Here is a 19,984-nt window from a genome sequence, read left to right as displayed (position 1 = left end):
CTCTACCCCAGGACCACGTCACCCCCCCACAAAGAGGGGCCTGTGCAGCAGCAGGGCTCAGCCGTGCTGAGGCATCATAAAGCTCCTTTTAAGCCAGGCAGCACAAAGCCGAGCCTGTTCGGCCGCAGGTTGGGGCTGCTGCCTGCCCTCCCTGCCTCTGCCAGGCACCGAATCACAGCCCTGACGTGGGGATACCAGCCCAGTGCCGGACAGAGGAACCTGCCCCACTCACCACTGCAGGAGCCAGGACTGCACATCGGGGAGGTGCTTCTTCCAGAGATACAGAGAGGAAATACTATGGAAAAGACCCAGGTCTGGCAGAGAAAGGGGCAGCCACGTGGAAGGGTCATGTGAAATCTTCCTCAGGTTTGGATTTTCCAGCACAAACCCCTTTCAATGCTCTGTTTGGCATAAAGAAAGAAGGGAGGGTTTCTACCTGCTCCCTTGTACAAGGCAAAGGAGGGAGCCAGCAAGAAATCTGGAGAGGGGGTTTGGACAAGGGCCTGTAGGGACAGCACAAGGGGGAATGGCTTTAACCTGACAGAGGGGAGATTGAGATGAGACATTGGGAAGAAATTCTTCCCTGTGAGGGTGCTGAGGCCCTGGCACAGGGTGCCCAGAGAAGCTGTGGCTGCCCCATCCCTGGCAGTGTTCAAGGCCAGGTTGGACACAGGGGCTTGGAGCAACCTGCTCTAGTGGAAGCTGTCCCTGCCCATGGCAGTGGGGTTGGAACTGGACGAGCTTTAAGGTCCCTTCCAACCCAAATCAGTTTGGGACTCTATGAAAGGGGAAGATATTTTCCAGCTTGCAGCACTCACAACCCTCACGGTGGGAGTTTCCCTCTCTGAGACTCAGCACCCAGAGTTAACACTGCAAAGAAACCTCTGCTGTTGTCTAAGGCAGCACAAACACAGGAGGCGCAGTCCTCTGCCCCAGAGGATAAAAACATGAAAATTCAGAAGTGGGTTTTGGCAGTTTTTCAAGTTTTTTAAGCACTTTCATAACTCTGAGGAGTTCCTCTTTCTTTGACCCTCTGAGCTGGCAGCAAAGCCATACTCACAGGTCAGGGGCTTTACTGGAGCCCAAGGAATCAAGGTGCCGGTTCTCCTTAGCTCCCTTGGAAAGTATACTCCAAATTCTCTGAGAGCAAATGGAGATGCAAAGCCTCCTGCAGAGATTTAATGTGTATCATTAGCAAGCAGGGAGGAGAGCTGGAGGTACACATCTTGATTTCAGTCCACCAGCTCTTAAACCATAGCAATATATAGAGTAAGTAATGGCAAGGAAAAGCTGGGAAAAGGGTCCAGCTCAGAGTCAGGAATATGAGCTAGGTCAGAGAAATGACTTCGTTACCCTGCCTATGCCTGTGATCCAGGGGCTCCCTTAAAGGCCAGTTAGCACCAGCAGAAAAGAGCCAGCAGCCAATTTAAGTGGAGGGAAATAAGAATAAAGCCCTTGAGCACCTCACCTGTGCCCAGATGTGCAAGTTCAACAGCTGGAAGCCCTGGGCTCTTGCAAAGGCTGAATCACACTCCTAAATACATCCCAGCGGGCTGGTTCCACTTAGTGCCTTTTTAGATCGAAGAGGGTGAGGGGGAAGGCAAACAAAACAGCTTACAAGTCTGCAGGTCAAGAGGGAAATAACTTCAGCACAAGATGACTCAATGCAGGCTGCAGATTCATCCTCTCCACTTATTATTTGCCTTCCTGACTCTGCCTTTCCTCTCCCTTTGTCTTCCAGGTTATTCAAGGTATGCTAACAGCAAAGCCTCAGCCAAAGTCACCCCCACGTCCTTCTGATAGTCTAAACCCAGGGCAAGTGCCAAAGACCGATTTGCTGAAGCCAAACTCACTCCATTTCTGTCTCCATAGATATCATGGGCATTCTCAATCAAATAAATGTTTTTCATCTGACACCCTGTCTAATCGTGCCATGATCCCAGCTGGACTCACCCATGGGACCTGTTCTTTTTACAGGCAACACAGATTTTAGTATTGACCTCCCTGGTCACAACGCAGACCAGCTCCAGCTTTTATGTATGTGTTGAGCTGAATGATGTGCATTTGGTCTCTGAGGAAAGCCAGTGGCAGCAGGCTCTGTAGGGATGAGTGGGCTTAATCAGTGCTTGAAAGGGCTCAGCTTTCTGTGCCAGGATAGGCACAGATCAGCCATGGCAGCCCAAAAGCTCCAAAGCTATAAAGGGAAGGGGTCAGATTCCTAACAAAATAAAATACAAGCAAAGTCCTGCTGGTATTGCTGTCAAGTGGAGAGAAGAGGCTCCTCTCCCCTGCAGGGCTGGTTCCCTCTGCAAAAGGGATGGGTGTCTTGGGCACACTGGGATATCCCAGAGGTGCTCGCTGCTCCAACTCAGCTCTGGCTGGTCCCACATGTAACGACACCAGTCACTGCATCTTCACTGCTGGACCAGTGACCGCAGGGCAGCCCTGTGCCTCTACCCACCCTCAGGCCTGTGGAATGAGACCTTCACCTCCTCTTTCGCCTGTTTTGTTTGTGTTTCTTAACTAAACGAGTGGATTTTGCAGGGACAGGAGCTGGAATGGGGCTCACCAATGAAGCTGTGTTAAACTAGGCTTCCCTTTGCTGTCCAAGGGCCAGCAATTCCCTCCTCCCACTAGGATGCTCTGCCCACGCAGCCCACAGTGGGCTCAAGGCACAATGGGGAGGAAGCGCTGTGAAGCCGCTGGGACTCCCAGCATAGCTCTTGGCTCAGTTTCCCCTCCCCAGCCCACAACTCCAGCGAGCCCTGGGAACACTGGCCCTGGCTGGGGATGTCCAGCTGTGCATGTGCCTGCCTGAAGATCCTTTAGCCCCTTCATCTCAGCCAGCTGGGAATGGTGTCCACTGAAACACATCTGGCAGTTCCAAGCTACAGTTTCAGGTGGACCAAACCAGGGTTTGCCATTGAATAAGCTCCATCAGGAGCACTGCAATGTGTTGCAGGCACTCGAGAGCAGCTGAATTGCCCCCTGATGCTCTCCCATCAGCCCTGAGCCCTTCATTTGCCTGAGGATCAAATGACCCTCAGTGCAGTCCTCTCCCTTCTGCAGCTTCTGGAAGTCACTGTGTCCCGCTCTGCAGCTCCCGGCATCCATCTCTCCCAAGCTTCCTCTCCGTTTCCTTGCAAGGAAAAGCCCAGGAGAATCTCATCCTTTCCCTCTCTTGAAATACACTCCTGTTTAACTTCATAACCCTGTCAGGGCTGGCTGCGCTCCACAACAGATCCATGCAGGTATTCCCACCTCTAGGCAGTGCATCACCTAACAGGACTGATCTAGGACATTTTGCAGGGTGGTCTATGCTACTTCAAGCCAGGCGCTCACTAGGGGAGAGGATGGGTTTGGTTTCTCAGTCAGTTTATTCTTGTTCTAAGTGAGCACTTGGTGAACAAGTTTACATTAAGAAGATCCTTGGTTTTGGTGGCAATTCTTTCCTTTTCCCAGTCACAAAAAGCCAAGCCAACCCCTGCTGCGCATGGAAGTAACTTTTAACACCTCAGGAGCAGGCTTGCATGCGTGTCAAACTCCAGCCACACACTATACACAGCACTTACAGGGGAAACTGCTGAGGGGAGCAACAGGCACTGGTTCCTCACCTGCAAAGCCCTGACCTGCAGCCTTCACCCAGCACCGGCACAGAAGCGCTGCCAAGCATCAGTAACTGCTCCTGACAGCCTCACACGGAGTCCTTCTTGAGATGTCAGGACCAATTAGTGAGCATGCAGAAGCCAGGACAGAGAGCACTGCCCATGTCATAGAGTCACGCACTGGTGTGGGTTGGAAGGGACTTTAAAGCTCATTCAGTTCCAACTCCCTGACATGGGCCAGGGTCCCACCTGCCTCACAGGGAAGAGCTTCTTCCACCCCAGAGCACCTCCTCCAAACCCCACACTGATCGTTTTCCTTCTTCCCCCACTTTTTCCCCTAATCTTGACTTGTCACTCAGTCTCACCCATGCTCACTAGGGATGCTCTGGCTAACCAAGACCTCTTTGGCAGCTCAGGCACTGTCACTCAAGCAGAACTGGGATCTGAAAAGAAGCCACCATATCCCCCGCAAGGGAGTGGAGTCTGATAGGACACATGTCCAGTGTTTGATAGCCTGATGTATGGTAGACCTCACTCTACTCTCTTCCAGATTAGACACTATAAGCAGCCCAACTAGGATCTTTGGCCTACAGAGACCTTCCTGCTCATCCCCTAAGTCAAGGGTGGTCCTGCTCATAACCCAGCCTCCTTGAAATCCTGCTTCTGGGCAACGAGTAGAGCAGGGTGGATGGGAGCAGGAGGCAGCAGTTTACCCACTGTGAAGATGTGCCCCATGCTGTTCCCATCTCCAGCTGCTTGGAGGTGCGAAGGAAGGACCGCAACACAGAGGGCCTGTGAGCCAGAGATTTCTCCCTTCCGCATCATGTTGATGTTGGCAGTCATCCTCAGCCTCCCTCCTCCTTCCTTTTTCTCTCTCTTTTAAAGGTGTCATGTCATCCATCCCCCCCCTTCCCATCATTAAGGCCCCAGATGATCTCTGTGACCCCTCTAGGTGGTAGGGGAACCACAGGAGAGGTTGAAGGTGGTGGGGCAGAGATGGCTTTTCTCTGCACGGAGGTGTTTCTGCAAATCAGCCCTCCCATGTATTTCACAATAGGCAGAGAGCCACTAGCAAATGGTGCAGTGAGTGCCTGCAATCCCGGCCCAGAGAAGACAACAGAGTCTATCTGGCTACAGAAGGAACACAGGATATATTAAAAGAGCTTATTAAACTCACTTTGGTCATGCTCCAAAGCATGTTCCAAAGCTCAAACACGTTGAAAGTCAGGGGAGACTGACCCATGACTGGGTTTTGAATGGGGGTTGATACCATTAAGCTGTGTGCTTGGGAGCTGCTGCAAAGCCAGCCAGCCCTATAGTTATTACACTCTGTGTAAGCTGTGCCTAATAAAATAAAGAAGACAAACTGGCCTCCTGTGTTTAATAATCTGCAATGACTAATGATTCATCTGTGTCTGTTAATAGCCATCTCTTACATAGCCCTGTCGTTCCCTAGCTAGCGCCCAGCCTATCCTTCCTTACTGCAGCCTCAGCCAGCTTTTCCTGCTGAAGGTGAACTCCTTCCCCAATCACATTTCATCTGCTTCAAGCTACCCCTTTAAATGCGGGCTTTTACACCCAGTGACTCCGGACACTGTGAGGACTGCCTCCCTGCTTGCTCACTGAGCCCATTTACCCTTTTTTGGACAGGAGGAAGCATCCGGGAGGGAGGGCGCATTTTTCCCCTCTTTGAATCACAGAAGGAACACCACAGCTCATTCCTCATATCCAGGCTGCTTAACCCTTCCCATATCCAAGCATCCCGCAGCAGCTCCTCCTGGCATTGGAGCCTCTCGCTATCACTTTGCCTGCTGGTCTGAAAAGCCATGTATTAGGGAAACAAAGGCGTGGGGTTTTCCCATCCTTTCAGGGCTAGAGCCAAGGCAGTCTCTCCCACTTCAATCCCGTGACACAGACCACAGTCTAACATGCAGCCCCATAGAAAACCCAGAGGGATTCTTCTCTCCAAAACAAGGGAAGAGTGTTTTTCCCATCCCACTCGTCTGACAGCTGGTCTCCACTGGCTTTACTGTACAGCCCTCCGGCTTAGCTGGCTTTCCAAGCGCCCTGAATCTGCATCCCCACCACATGAGAGAGGCATTAAGCCTGCCCACACAGCTGGCAGAGAGCTCACTGGTATAAGTTTGGCTGCAGGGAATGACTTTCTGATCATAACATTACTCAGAGATTCCCCTGCCCTCTCCTCCTCCTCACGCTCCCATGGGATGATGTGGCATGCCAGATCACTGGGCTGGAGAGAGCACACGGAAGGTCAGAGCTGTGGGACTCGGGTTTTATCTATACACAGAAGACAGCTTACCTCTTCTTTTTTCCCTAGTGTTTGAATACAGGCTCGATTATTCACATAAGCAAAGGCAAGGATGAAGCAAAGCAGATCACATCTTCTCTCTGCCCCAGCCTGGAGAGAGATGAAAGCTGGTCACAGTTAAGGATGGCATATAAAGAACTCAGCATCTCTAAGCTAAAGCATTGCCCAAGCTGACCTTTAAATAGACTTTTTAAACTGAGCCGGTGATAGAGATGCTTGCTTGGTAATAGCCCTGCTCTTCATAAAAAGAAAATCCCACATAACAAAACACTGAAAACATCCAAATCTGACAGATGTGCCTATTTGGAAGGCACGAAGGTGAAATTACATAGCAACAATTTTACAGTGGAAGAAACAATTGATTTCAGATGCTGCAGACTTTGGGGACTCAGGGAATTATCACATCTCGGCTCAGCCACGTTGGCATCTGTCCCTGCACCCTCAGCAGTGGAGACTACCCCGTGATGGGGCATCTCATCTACCCCAAGACAGGATGACATCCGGCCTCCTGTCCCAGCAAGCTGTGCCAAGAGCATCTAAGTGCTTAAGCTACACTTCCACCACCAGAAACAGAGCATCTGTGCACCAGACCACTCACAAGCACACATTGCATCTCGGTTTTGCATGGGCAGAACATTCAATTCCTTCCCAATTAGCCATGGTGATGGAGTTTATGCTGTCTCTGCAGAGGGAAACAGGCAGTACGTGGTCCAACAGTTAGTGGGCCGCAGAGACAGGCAGCTTCTGATGTGGCACAAGGCTCTGCCAAAACCAGTTAACAAATCTGAAGCAGAAAAGGGAGTTTGCATCAGTCATTAATGCCTGCAGTCATGGGGCTGGGATATCTTTTTGATGCGGTTACCGGGAGCCCTGAAACCACAGACTCCAGCCCTCGGCGTGAATATGGCAAAGGACAGGAGGCAGCACAGGATTCACCACGTGACGAGCAGCACCGTTATCCTCACCTCATTCTGGAGAGCAGAGCCTTGAAATGTTATAGAATCCCAGACTGGTTTGGGTTGGAGGGGACCTTAAAGACCATCTATTTCCAGCCCCCTGCCACAGGCAGGGCACAATAACTGTGCTTATCTAAGGACCACACAGATGAACAGACAAATCTCAGCTCCTCCAACACGCTGATAGAAAAGCAGAAGAGCCTGAGAAACTTAAAATACGACAGCAAAAACACAGCATGAAAAGAGATCTACACGGGTTAGTGGTAGCCAAGATGCTAAGGCAGCAGCTGCACAACGGGATAGGAAAGCACTTCTAAAGCGACCAGATGCACTTCTGCAGTTGTGATGGTTTCTGCACATGGTCAAAGGACAAGAATAGTCCGTTTCCCTTGATGGCTTCATCAGCCTGCGTGTGCGCCAGGACTCCCAGCCACTGCACCACAAGTTCCATGTTCTCCGAGGCCAGGAGTGCTTTCTGCAGCGCTGTTCAAGCACGCACGGCAAGGACAGCCCTGATCCCGAGCAGCTTACAGGCTGAGAACAGATGGATCGTGTTGTAAGGAATTATCTGGGAGCCGTTGGAAGAGAGCAGAACACAGCAGCTGTTGACACAAGGCTTCTTTACCCAGCACTGGAGTAGTTCTGCCTCAGGGAGGAGCGTGGCAGCTGCTTCTGCAGAGACCTTGGTGCAGCCACAGCTTGGAGTGGATGGTGGCAGCTCATAGCAAGATGCAGCAACATCCCAAGAAACCAAAGACTTTTCCAGCGCAGACACCAGCATATATTCACATAGAACCACAGCCTGCCAGAAGGGTGACAACCCATTGCTGAATGACCAGTACTCCTTCCAACCCAGCAAAGCCATTTGCGTTCAAGGCCAGGTTGGACACAGGGGCTTGGAGCAACCTGCTCTAGTGGAAGGTGTCCCTGCCCATGGCAGGGGGCTGGAACTGGATGAGCTTTAAGGTCCTTTTCAACCCAAACCAGTCTGTGACTGATTAATGAAACCACTATTACAGTCAAAAGAACAAGCACTTCCTGAGGAAGTGGGAATACACAGGGTGAAAACACAAGTGGAGACACAGGGACTTACCAGTCAGAACACCATCTGCCTCCTGCCCCTTTGTGGGCTGACACTGGGCAACCCCTTCTGCTGCTCCCTGCCCTTTCTCTGGGTTAAAATAAAGAGTTTCTGGTCCCTGTGCCAGTGTTACACCTCTCAACCCATGCAAACATCTCCCCAGCAAGTCAGTCAGAAAACAGAACACCATCAGACTCAGGCTGCTGCAACATTCACACTCACCTTGTCCAGTCCTGGGTGTGATTCAGGGTTTAGGGCTTTCTTACTCTGAAATTACTACCTTCAAGAACCAACACAACAGCAGAAGCAGCAGCGTGTTTCTCAAACCCCTCTCTGATACCATCAACCTTGTAGTTGTTCAGGTGAAAAGTGCCTGTGCTCAAAAGGTCAGAGCAGTTCTGAGAAGCACACCTGCCTTCTCTGACCATGGCCATGGTTTCACAAGCAGTGTCAGCAGCAACACATAAGCCATCAAGTGTTATTTTTAGCCTGTGTCAGTTCCCTGCTGTGTTACTCCTGGCTCCACATTGTGGCTAAACAGGGAGGCAGGAGCAGGGACTATTGCTTAAGCCTGTATCGCTGCAGAGAGAATACGTTTGTTTGAGCAGGGAGAAAATTGATATTCCTGAACAGCCTCAGGAAAAAAGGCTGGAAAGGAAACCTTGTCAGGCAGAACCTGGCAGAAGTCAGTTGCACATTAACACCCAGAGATATAAGCAGGGATGCTTCCCTTTGCTCCCAAGGGATGCGATAAAGAGCACTGGAGCAGCCATCCTACTTGGGATGCTCAATGTGGTCCAGTTTACTGCAGTCTGCACACCAGTCTGTTTGAAACCAGTGCTGTCCAAAGACTGCAATGTAGACATGCCCTTAAGGTACAGGTTTCAACTTCTACATCACAGTTTAGAGCTGAGGAAATTAAGCTAAGTGCTTTCATTGTGCCTGGCGTGTCTCCCCAGCTACCTCCCTTTTAACATACCTGAGCAGGCTCAGGAGTCCACCACAGTGTGAAAACTGTCAGACACTGGTATGGTGGAACAAGGTATGCCTGGAGCTTGGGAGTTCAATTGAGGATCCATCAGGAGGGAAGGGGGCTTTAAGCCAGAGTAGATCCCTGGTCCAATCCACCATACAGCCACTGTTGGGGCAAGGCTGGGCAGAAATCACATGGGTGATGACCCTCATGCTGTGGAACCAAAGCAGTACTGATGGAGAGGAGAGTGGCATTCAGGCAGGCATCACTGAGAGAGGCCCAAGGACTTCAAGCTGCCGAAACACCAGAGAGAGCCTCACATCAGAGCCCCAGTGCCTCCCTTTGCTCTATGCAGCAGCACAAACACGCCTGGAGCACTGCGAGTGGAAGGAAAAGCAGTGTGCTGCAGATCCCAGAGTGCCCATGGCGACTGGTCCCACCACTGGGCAATCTGGCCACAGAGAGTCTAGGAAAGAAGAAAGGTTAAATCTGCAGCCAGTGGAGCTGGTTGGCTCAGGAAAGCGTTAAAAGATGAGTGATTAGACACGTCCCTTTACAGAAAGCCCTGTAGAAGCCTACAAGGTGTTTCCAGCTGAAAGCACCTCTTGGTCTGTGGGCAGTCACTAGATAAGCTGAATGCCCCATAAACCCCCAGAGGAACACTTCCAAGAGCGTGCACGACACGGCAGAAGGGAACACCACTGCTTCCTGCCCACCAAGCAGCTTTCCTACCCAGCTCCTATGGCCAGGCTGCACAAAGCATCAGTGCTTCAAACATCTGTTAACCTTCTCCCTGTGCAAATACCAGGCTGCTGATGGACGAGGGAGCCATGCAAATATTGACAGACAAGGCGAAGGTGGGAGCTCTGCCAGGCATTGTGCTTTGCCGGGCAGCAAACGGAGCAGCCAGGGTGCCTGTGGCATGTGTCTGCTGCAGGAACAGGGCCGGCAAAGCCCAGAAGCACCGGCAAAGTGCTTATTTTGGGGCTGCTTTCAAGGCCCCTGGTTTAAAGCAGAGATGCTGGAGGCAGCCAGGGCTGCAGGAAGCAGTCCCATTGCTGCCTAACTACCACAGACCCTGGTTGGGTACACAAGGGTCCGCATCCTCCCTGTCCAGGCCAATGGACAAACCAGCCTCCCACTGGATCAAAGGAAGGAAGAAGCAGTTCTTGGACTGACTGGGAAGTGGAACTGAGGCTGTTTGGATGGTCCCTGGTGTGGCTTCAGCCCATGCCAAGTAACTTCATTCTGCAGGTATCCCAAATCCAAGAGACAGGATGGACCAGGCAGCACGGACACGGCACAACTGTCCTGAAGGCAATGTACAGACAAACCAGGCCACAAAACACCCCTACGTACCTTCAATTTCTTTATGGCAATGTAGCCCCCAGCATTTCTCCATTTGGAGAGCTAAGGATGAGCACCCTGGGGCAGGTGGATTATCTTCCATTCCAGTTTTTGCAGGCCTGCCCATGAATTCCTCTTTGATCTGACCTTTGCAGCCATGCAAAGCACCAGATCGGTTTCCTGGGGTTTATCCCTTCCCTAAAGCTGGAAAGAAAATTTTGGGGATTAGGGGAACATTGGCCAGGGAAGCAGAGCCTGCCTTTGATGCTTAACAGGGAGAATCAGCTAGCCTTGCTTTGGGGGCATATTCCTCCCAAATATATAGCAGGAGCCCATAGCATGGAAACATGCACACTAGGATAAGACGCTCCTACCTGCTGCAGAGTCCTTGTCACAGCTGATCACGCTCCACTTGCTGCTTTTCATTTCCCAATGTAATGCTATGCAACAAGCAGCCTCACTGAAACATGCCAAGGTGTTTTTCCAACCCCTGTCCTTCCCAGCCCCAGGAAATCGGCCGTGATATTGCTTCCACGGATCAGATTGCTGGCCTCGCTCGTTCACGGCAACCAAAACCAGATGGTGAGACCACATCCTGCAGAGCCCATCAGGGAGGCAGGGGAGCCCAAGCCAAAGCGCCAGGCAAGGATACAGGACACTGGGGTTCAGGGCAGGGCAAAGGTTTTTGTTTACCTTCTCCTGCCACCAAGCTTGTCCTCCATATGGGCACTGAGTGGCTGGCACACCACTCCTCACTGGCAAACACTCTGGATACGGAGACATTCACCTCTATGTGCTTTGGTAGGAAGGCTGAGGACAAGTTATTCCTGCAGCCAGGAGATTCTCGATTCATTCCAGCACTGTGAGCAGCCACTAGCTGTCTCTCCCCTCTCCAACCTGTACTTGTGCACTGCAGTGCTGCAACTCTTCTCCTTTAAGCATCCCTGCAGCTCCAGGCCAAGGGTATAAACCTGTTTTCTCTGGCCCAAGGCTGCAGAAGCCTCTCCTGTAACTAGCACAGAGGCTGGCTGCAGGCAGCCCAGACCCTGGCAGAGCCTCCTCCTCTCTCTACCACTCAGCACGTACCTGGCTATGGCCCTGCAGAGCAAAGAGCTCTGAAGGTTCAGAGGGCTTGAAAAGTGCCTGCTCCCAGGGAGACCACCAAGAGCTGGGATCACCGAAGCTGTGGCTGCCCCATCCCTGCAGTGTTCAAGGCCAGGTTGGACACAGGGGCTTGGAGCAACCTGCTCTAATGGAAGGTGTCCCTGCCCATGGCAGGGGTTGGAACTGGATGAGCTTTAAGGTCCCTTCCAACCCAAACCAGTCTGGGATTCTACAATTCCTACATCTTTCCTGCCATGGGTGAAACTGGGGGAGGGAAGAGGGGAGGAAGCTGTCACCACCTCCATCTTTCACCAAAGCAATCCATCTCCCACCAGCTATCAGCCAGGCCGGGCTGCCTGTCCTCCCAGCGTCCTTGCTCCTTCTTTAGTTCCTCCATAGCCAAACAGAGCCAGGTGGTTTATTTACAAAGGCTTGTCCACAAAGACATAGGGATGTTTGTCTCCCACAGAGGACTCCCTGTTCGCATTGGACCTCCCTCTGGTTGTGTGCACCGTTGGCAGCTGAAGGCTTGCATGCTCACACCGCCCTGCTGCTGTGATTAACCGGTTGCTGTAGGCTACTTCCCTGCTTTAGGAAAGCCTTCCAGCCAAGCACCACCTCTGTTCCTCCAGCACACATCCTGCAGCTCGCCGTTTCACTCAAGCAGGCAAACATTACGTGCACCGCTCCAAGGACAGTAAATAAGAGTTGCATTTGCCTTCTTCCCCTCGGCCCAAGGCTGAGCCACATCCAAACACCACATTCCATGTTGCACTTGACTTCAGGCATTCTGAAGAGGATTTTACCAAGTCAGCCTCTCCAGAGCCCCTCAAAAGGTCTGACAAAGCTCAGAGGCATGTGCATGCAGAACGTAAAAGATGGGTAGCCATACACCCATCAGTCCTTCTGGGGGGCATTGGCTCTATTGACATTGCTTTCCTCCATCCTCCTGCAGAAGGCCAGACTCTGGATGTCCTTTTGCCTACCCCTCCACGGAGGAGGAAGACACTGTCTCAGGGTCTCACGGGAGAGATGATTCATTTGCTGTCCTGAGCCATGCTCCCTCGCCTCTGCTTTTAACAAAAGGATGGCCTGGTCCCTCTAGCAAATAAAAGACAGGCTGCACACTGCACACAGCTGCCAGGATGGCTGTTATGGACAATGCAGTTGAAGATCAGCAAGATCAGCTCCATTTTCATTTAACCTGACAGAGGGGAGATTGAGATGAGACATTAGGAAGAAATTCTTCCCTGTGAGGGTGCTGAGGCCCTGGCACAGGGTGCCCAGAGAAGCTGTGGCTGCCCCATCCCTGGCAGTGTTCAAGGCCAGGTTGGACATAGGGGCTTGGAGCAACCTGCTCTAGTGGAAGGTGTCCCTGCCCATGGCAGGGGGTTGGAACTGGATGATCCTAAGGTCATTTCTAACCCAAACCAGTCTGGGATTCTATAATCCATTTATTACCTTGAATTCCTCCCTTTGTAAGGGACAGGCAGAGCTTCACTTTTTCACATTGTCTCATTGAGATCAATGAGCGGTTTCTGTGCCACCTTGCACATTTTACATGCCATAGGATGAAGCATCCTTAAATAAACCCAGCCAACAGGCAAAATGGTGCCGGCCCAACCCCAGGGCTGATGCAGGCTTCTACGATAGATGGATACAAAGCCTCAAAAGCCTGCTCTCACAGTGGGGCAGAGGAACCTCATCACATCGAGGTGCAGACCTCCCAAGCACACACCATCAACTATAAATGGAAAAATAAAGTAGCCCAGAGGGTGGGACTTGACTTACACAAATATACCTAGGGAGAGTTGGCATAGAGAGGAGGAGATGGCACTCTGCGGTCAGTCATGAGAGGACAATGTGAATCAGGTCACTGTAAGCTGACTCCAGGCACAAGTCACAACCTGCCATATTCCAGGCTAGGCAAAAGCTGCCAGAGAGCCCCATGGTGTAAATCTGCCATGCGTTCATGCAAGTCAACCCAATGAGGCCAGGTTACATCAGAAGACACTCTCCCAACACAGAGGAAACAGCACTAGAGGGCTGTTTGAACTAGGATTGCGTCATCCTGCACTGCATGGAAGCTGGGCCATGGCAAGTCTGGGAACAGCTGCCAGGGAAATCCTGGAGCAGCTTCAGGAAGGATCGAGGAGTTTAACCCCCACAGTCACAGCCCTAGGATTCTGATGCTGTTCCCATCACACCAGATGTCAAAGGTGCTGCAAATTCACCCACACCATCCCTATGAGCAATACCTGGGATGTATCCCCAAGGCCTGGTGGGTGATTTAACAGCATGCAGCATTAGGAACAACATTTCTCTGCTTGGAGAAGACACTTCCCAACCCAGTCATCAATCCACATACGATCAATAGCCACTGGTGTACATCAGTGGTAATCTGCTCATCTGGCCTCTGAAGCAGACAATGGGGATGAAGGACAAGTACTGGTAATGGGTTAGGTATTGATGCCAAGTAGCTCCAATGTTACACAGCTTGATTAACACACAGGCTTGTCAGGTCTCAGCTGCTGAAGGAACCGCATCCTCTCACAGAGCCTGCATGGAAAGGCGGCACCACCATGCCCTGAAAGATGATCCTCAAATCTCACCTCTTTCCCACCTGACAAGGATAGGCCAGCCCCAGGCCTGTAGGTATCAGCAGACAGGGATGGCCAGCGGCTGGAGGAGCACACACAGCCCAGACTGGTGTTCCCACCTCCAGCAACACAGACCCACCTCAGCAGAAGCCTCCTGCTCGAAGAGGTCCAAGGAAGAAAAGGCAGAGACCTTCCTCTGCAAGCAGTAGAGGGAAACAGGAACAAGAAGAGCTGCAGAGTTAAAAGGAGAGGCAGATACTGTACATTGGCTAAGTGTCTTATCCCAAGCGAAAATCCCGCCTGCTGCTCACATTAATCAGGGCACTTAAACTAGTCCTAACCAGCTGCTCCCACGTCCTCTGGCCATTAAGGAACAGAGCAAACATGTGCAAAGATTCACAGACGAAACAGAGACCTCTGGGAACCCCCCCTCCAGAAGCAAGCACCCCTCTCCCAGCTCAGAGGCAGCTGTGCTTTACAGTAGGACAGCTTCCAATGTTTTCCTTCTCTGTGCAGACGAGGGATTTCCTGTCCTCCATGGCAACAACCTTGCAGTTACTGGAGGAGGCTGTGCCAATAATCTCCGCAGCAGAGTGAAGTTTTAAAGCAGCACTGCCTGGTCCTGGTCGGTCGGGGCTTCAGCTTCCCGATGTGTTCCACACCATGGCCCAAACCCACCCTGCTGCCTGCCTCAGAAGGGAGTGGGGGTCACCTCCAGCACGGCACTGCCTGCACAAGGGAGTTTTCCTGGTGTTTTCCTTAAGCACCAGTGATGGAAAAGCTTTGTGAAGATTTCTACCACCACCACCTCCCCGCTCACCGTCCAGAGCTTTTTATAACAACAGCACCCAGGTTGCTCCAAGCCCCTGTGTCCAACCTGGCCTTGAACACTGCCAGGGATGGGGCAGCCACAGCTTCTCTGGGCACCCTGTGCCAGGGCCTCAGCACCCTCACAGGGAAGAATTTCTTCCTAATGTCTCATCTCAGTCTCCCCTCTGTCAGGTTAAAGCCATTCCCCCTTGTCCTGTCCCTACAGGCCCTTGTCAAAAGCCCCTTTCTGGCTTTCATGTAGCCCCTTTAGGCACTGGAAGCTGCTCTAAGGTCTCCCCTCTTCTCCAGGCTAACCCAGCCCAGCTCTCTCAGCCTGGCCCCAGAGCAGAGCTGCTCCAGCCCTCAGAGCATCTCCATGGCCTCCTCTGCGCTCTCTCCTGAAAGGGAAGCAATGACTGGACCAGTGCTGGTCCAGTTTCAAAGCAGAACTGGGCTAAGCTAAGCCTCTCCAGCAAGGTCTCCCCCTTTCCATCCCCTCGCACAGGCCTGCATGCTTCCCTGCTCCAGGAACACTGATTCAGTGCACTGACTTGGCACAAAGCCTGCCTTCGCCTTGGCCCATCTCATGCCATTTTAGTGAGTTACATCAGCTTGGCACGAGGCCACGTGAACATCGGGGAGCAGGCCGAGGGATGCAATGGGAACAAAACAGGAGGGGAAGTGAGGCCGTTCCCTTGCGGTAGCAGCAGACTCGAGACAAAACTACATCCATCACTGCCTCAAGTTGAACCAGACAAGTTAATGTCTCTGCTAACCTGCTCATTAACCTCTTCTGCCTAATGAGGCTTTGTTTAGCAAGGCCTTCAAGGGGGAGCAGGTCAACGAAGAGCTGGAAGCCCCTGTCTGTAGCATACCACACCTGAGGTACGCTTTTGGGCTGAGCCACTGGTGCAGTCTAAACCTGTGCTGTCCTACAGAGTCAGGCTTTCCTTTTAATTTCCAGATCCCCCAGAGAGGAAGCAGCACAAACTTGATCCAAACTAAACCCAACACAATAAAGCAGTATGTTGTTTTCCAAAGCAGGTAGCAGACTAGTGTTAAACAGGAACCTTCAACTTCTTTCCACCCTTATTTTATACCAGTGAATCAGACTCTCAAGGGCATTTTCCCCACACGGGCTTCGGAAAGTTTTAAGTAATGGCAAAGCAAACACAAAGAGAATGAGATGGGGAAGACTTGCACAGCCTTACCTAAAGAAAGGAAGGTGCAAGCAGCAAGTGCACACAAACCAGCCGCTGCGCTCTGCCTTCGAGTGCTGACAAGAAGCTAAAACACCAGCAGAGAAGCACTCGTGTTTCTACCTCCCTGGGACTCCACCACCCTTGCCTTGCACAAAGTGCCCTTGCAGTTTCATTGCAAGGTAAAACAGACCCACAGCGAAGAGCACTGGGAGTCATTGAAACGGCCACGTTCCATCGCAGGCGGAGCAGTCACGCTGGCAGTTACCACGTCTCCACAGAGGAGCTGTAAACCAGAGCCAAGGGACAGCCCAACTACAGATCACAAGCACTCATTTGACTGCTTCCAACCGCAGCGGATCGAGACAGCAGGAGCCCCGGAGTGGAATTCCAGACCCAAGTTTCTGGCTCCGACCAAAGCTCCCTGTGGAGCAACAGGCAGGGCACCTTTTCCACACTCTACCTGAATCCCCTGCCCTGTAGAGCAGGCACTGTTCCTGCCTGTCTGTTCGAGTTACAAAGCAGGCCTTGCAGGGGTTATTTTTAGCAAGCAAGCACAAAAGCCCAGCAGAGCTGGGCTCTGATGTCAAGCTGGGCCTTCTCCGTTGGCTTTGTAATGTGAAAAGTAAACAAAGCCCAAGGCTGAGCTCACACCAGAGCTTGGCCACAGCAATTAGACAGCAGATGAACCCCAGGTCTCGGAACACTGGAGCCAGGCAACCATCTGAGGGATTAAAACGGATCACCAGTGCCTGTAGCCATTCGCTGGTGACCAGTGAGCTGCCGACAGGTTTCAGATCCATTACAGATATTCCACTGTCACCAGCAGTGACGCAGGTGCCGAAGAGCACACTCTGGAATAACCCATAACTGCCCTCTGAGACACAGCAGCAAGTGCTGGGATAGCAGGGAAGTACTGGAAGCTGCAGCCAAGAATGGGAACTCTGCAGAGCTCTCTGCTTCACAGCATAAACAAGCAGCTCCTCCCAGTCTTCTGAGAGACTGCAAGTGCCAGAAGCTATTAATACCTGCCGAGAAAACCTCCCCAGCTCCATGTTTTGAGAAGTTCACATTTGCTGCTATCAGAAGCATAGCACCAACTGTTAGAGGTCAGGGCTGCAGATTAGGGCCCCCCTACAGAGTGTGCAGTCAGGAAGAAACAGGATGGAACAGAAACAGGAGAGGAGCTGAATGAGTTGGCAGCACATCCCAAGATAAGTGAGGCTGCACCTGAACTTCTGCCCCCAGTCAGGGTGCTTAGCAGAGTTTCTCAGGCTTGTAAAGCCAGTCATAGCTGCGAACCACTGTGGGAAGCACAGACTCAGCAACAACTAACATAAAGAGTCTATGTTCACAGCTCTTCCAGGCTTTCTGTACCCCAAAGGCACAGAAACCATTCTCTGCTTAGTTCAGCAGCCTTAGCATCAGCAATGTGTCTTCCCAGAATCATGAGTGCTTGCATAAACCAGCTCTTTCCTGAAGTACACTCAACCCTCAATCATTCCCTTTCTATGGCTACAAATCTGTTCTATTTCACCACCTGGAATCACAATTTCATACAAACAGGACACATTTATGAGCTTCTCCTATGCAACCAGGCTGGTTCCCATCCCTAAGATGCTCTCATTTTAATATGCCTGATCTGCTGCAAGCACCAGGACTGCAGCCCTCTGCACAGTTATCCTGTTGCTAGTCCCTCCTGGGTCTGCCCTGTCATCCAGATCCACTGCTTTGTGCCCATCTTATCTATTAGCTCTGCTCCACTGGAGAGAGCCATCACCCAAGGACTTGGTTCTAGCCCACCTTGCCTGCATCACCACAACAGTCCCTGTTGCTTCTCTGTAAGCAGAGATGTGCTACTCCTGTCCAAGAACACGAATTATCTCCTTATTAATGCTGAGCACGCAGCCAGATTTGTCAGGATCCATGCTTCTGTTGGAAGGATGACAAACATCTGCTCCTCCCCAACATAGAAGAGAAAAAGCTAGACTCCAAACCTCACCAGAAGTTGAAGGAAAAAGGAGAAGGAAGCACTGTATCCTATAACACTCTGCGCAGCCCAGCAGAAACATCCTTCCTTGGAGGGCAGTGCCCCATCTCCTGTGGCACAGGCCACAAGCACAGCACTAAGGCAGAGAGTGATGCACTTCTGCTACCATATCGGGTTAGACAATATGCCCTTGACTCAGGCTGGAGGTCTGTACCTGCTGGGAGAGCCCCTATCCTATCTCATGCAAGGCAAGCTAGATTAGCAGAGACCTACTATTTAAACTCTTGGAGGGAACATGGCTGGAAGGAATTGCATAGAACCCAAGCACTTGTGCTGCAGGTCAACAACTTACTACTACTACGTAAAGGTAAGCATCTGCCTTCATTAACAATACTAGAGCCAACTACTAACACAGTTTAGTAAACTTTATCAAACACTAGTTTTCCCCTCTGACTTCATTCAAATGGACAGGAAAGAACTGACATCACATCAGTAACCATCACAGTGATGAGGCTTGGTTTTGTTCTTGAAAGCCCATTTACAACCCATAAACCAGAGTAACAAGCTTGTAAAGTTAAACTGCTTTACAGATGCGATCAGTAAATGTACACTAGTCCATCCTTGTTTGGGACATCTATGAAACTCCTCTCACTCCCCCAACCAGCCTTTTAAATTCAGCCTCAGCAATGTTTCTAAAAGCTTATTTTCATGTTGATGCTAACCTGCCTTATCACACTGATGTACTTGTGTGGATCTTAGCTCTGCTAAGGTTTTATTCAAGGCCCTGCTGCAAGGAAAGCCAGGTCCAGACATATTGCATTAGTTAAAGAAAGATTTCTGTCCTTTCTTACGAGCAGACTGCCCACATATGCAGCTAATTTCTCTTCCAGATCAACACATGTCCAGCTGCCAGGTAAGAAACTCGGGTATGCAGCAGCCTTTCCAGTACCTCATTACAACTCAGCCTGAGTAAACACCGTGCAATTATAGTTGCCAGCAGCTGCCCCAGCCCGCCACCCACTGGCCTCCAGCAACAGGGTTTGTACTGTGACTCGTGTTTTCCAAGTCAACGCGGTTCAGACGTCGAAGCTGACTGCAATGCACCCTACCGGCAGAGCAGCCACAGAACAGCTTCAGAGCAACTTACTGGCAAACCGCTTTCCAGCTACCGTTTCTTGCAGTTAACTATTGATTAACTAGAACTACCATACCTACCACGTCGGTATAAAGCCATAATTACATCCACTCAAGTCTTTTACATGCTTTTTAACCTGATCAGATTTAATACTTTAATCTGAATCGAGCTATGCCAGGAATTTAGAGTGCAAGCCACACAAGAGCAAACATCTAATACTCTAAGAGTATTAAAAAAGGCCATCTCAGCCTCAAATACATGTTACTGGCAGTGCATGAAGCCCACAACAGTCTAGACTGCTTCTCGAGTAAGGACAAAGTGTTGTTTGTCATGTTGATGCTAGCTGCAGCCTTTCTCTGGGGAAAATAAGGCCCTTGAACTGGTCCACAAGCAGGGCCTAGGATGAAGCAGCCAGAAGCGAGGGCAAGAGGCACAGTGGGCATTTCTAGGAAAAGCCAAAACTTTGACAGCAATAATTGCCCAGCTTAGGACCACTAGTTGCCCCAGGACAAGCACCATATAAACTCCTAGTCATCTGTCATAGGTGACAGTGATGGCACCTACCAGCTCTCTTCTATATAGGGGCCACGTATCCCCAAGCAATATACTTGTATGGCTGCTGCTAGAACAGAGTTATTTGGGCAGAAGGTGAGCATGAACTGTAGAAACCTTAACCACAAGTTGAAACCATTCCTGTCAAGCAAAGATAAAGACAATTCAGGGATTCTTCAGCTAGACTGATGCAGGATAGTGTGGCTGGTGAGAGCTGCTCAGTCGTCATGGAGTACTGAAAGAGAAAAGGCAATAGGTCATGGAAAAGTAAATTACTAAACAACCCTTTCATATACTGCTGCT

This window comes from Neopsephotus bourkii, unplaced genomic scaffold (assembly GCF_033783945.1).
Source record: "Neopsephotus bourkii isolate Nb327-2 ecotype Australia unplaced genomic scaffold, CSIRO-AGI_Nbou_v1 NB_1373, whole genome shotgun sequence".
NCBI classification, from domain to species: Eukaryota; Metazoa; Chordata; class Aves; order Psittaciformes; family Psittacidae; genus Neopsephotus; species Neopsephotus bourkii.
Note: the sequence above shows the minus strand (reverse complement) of the source record.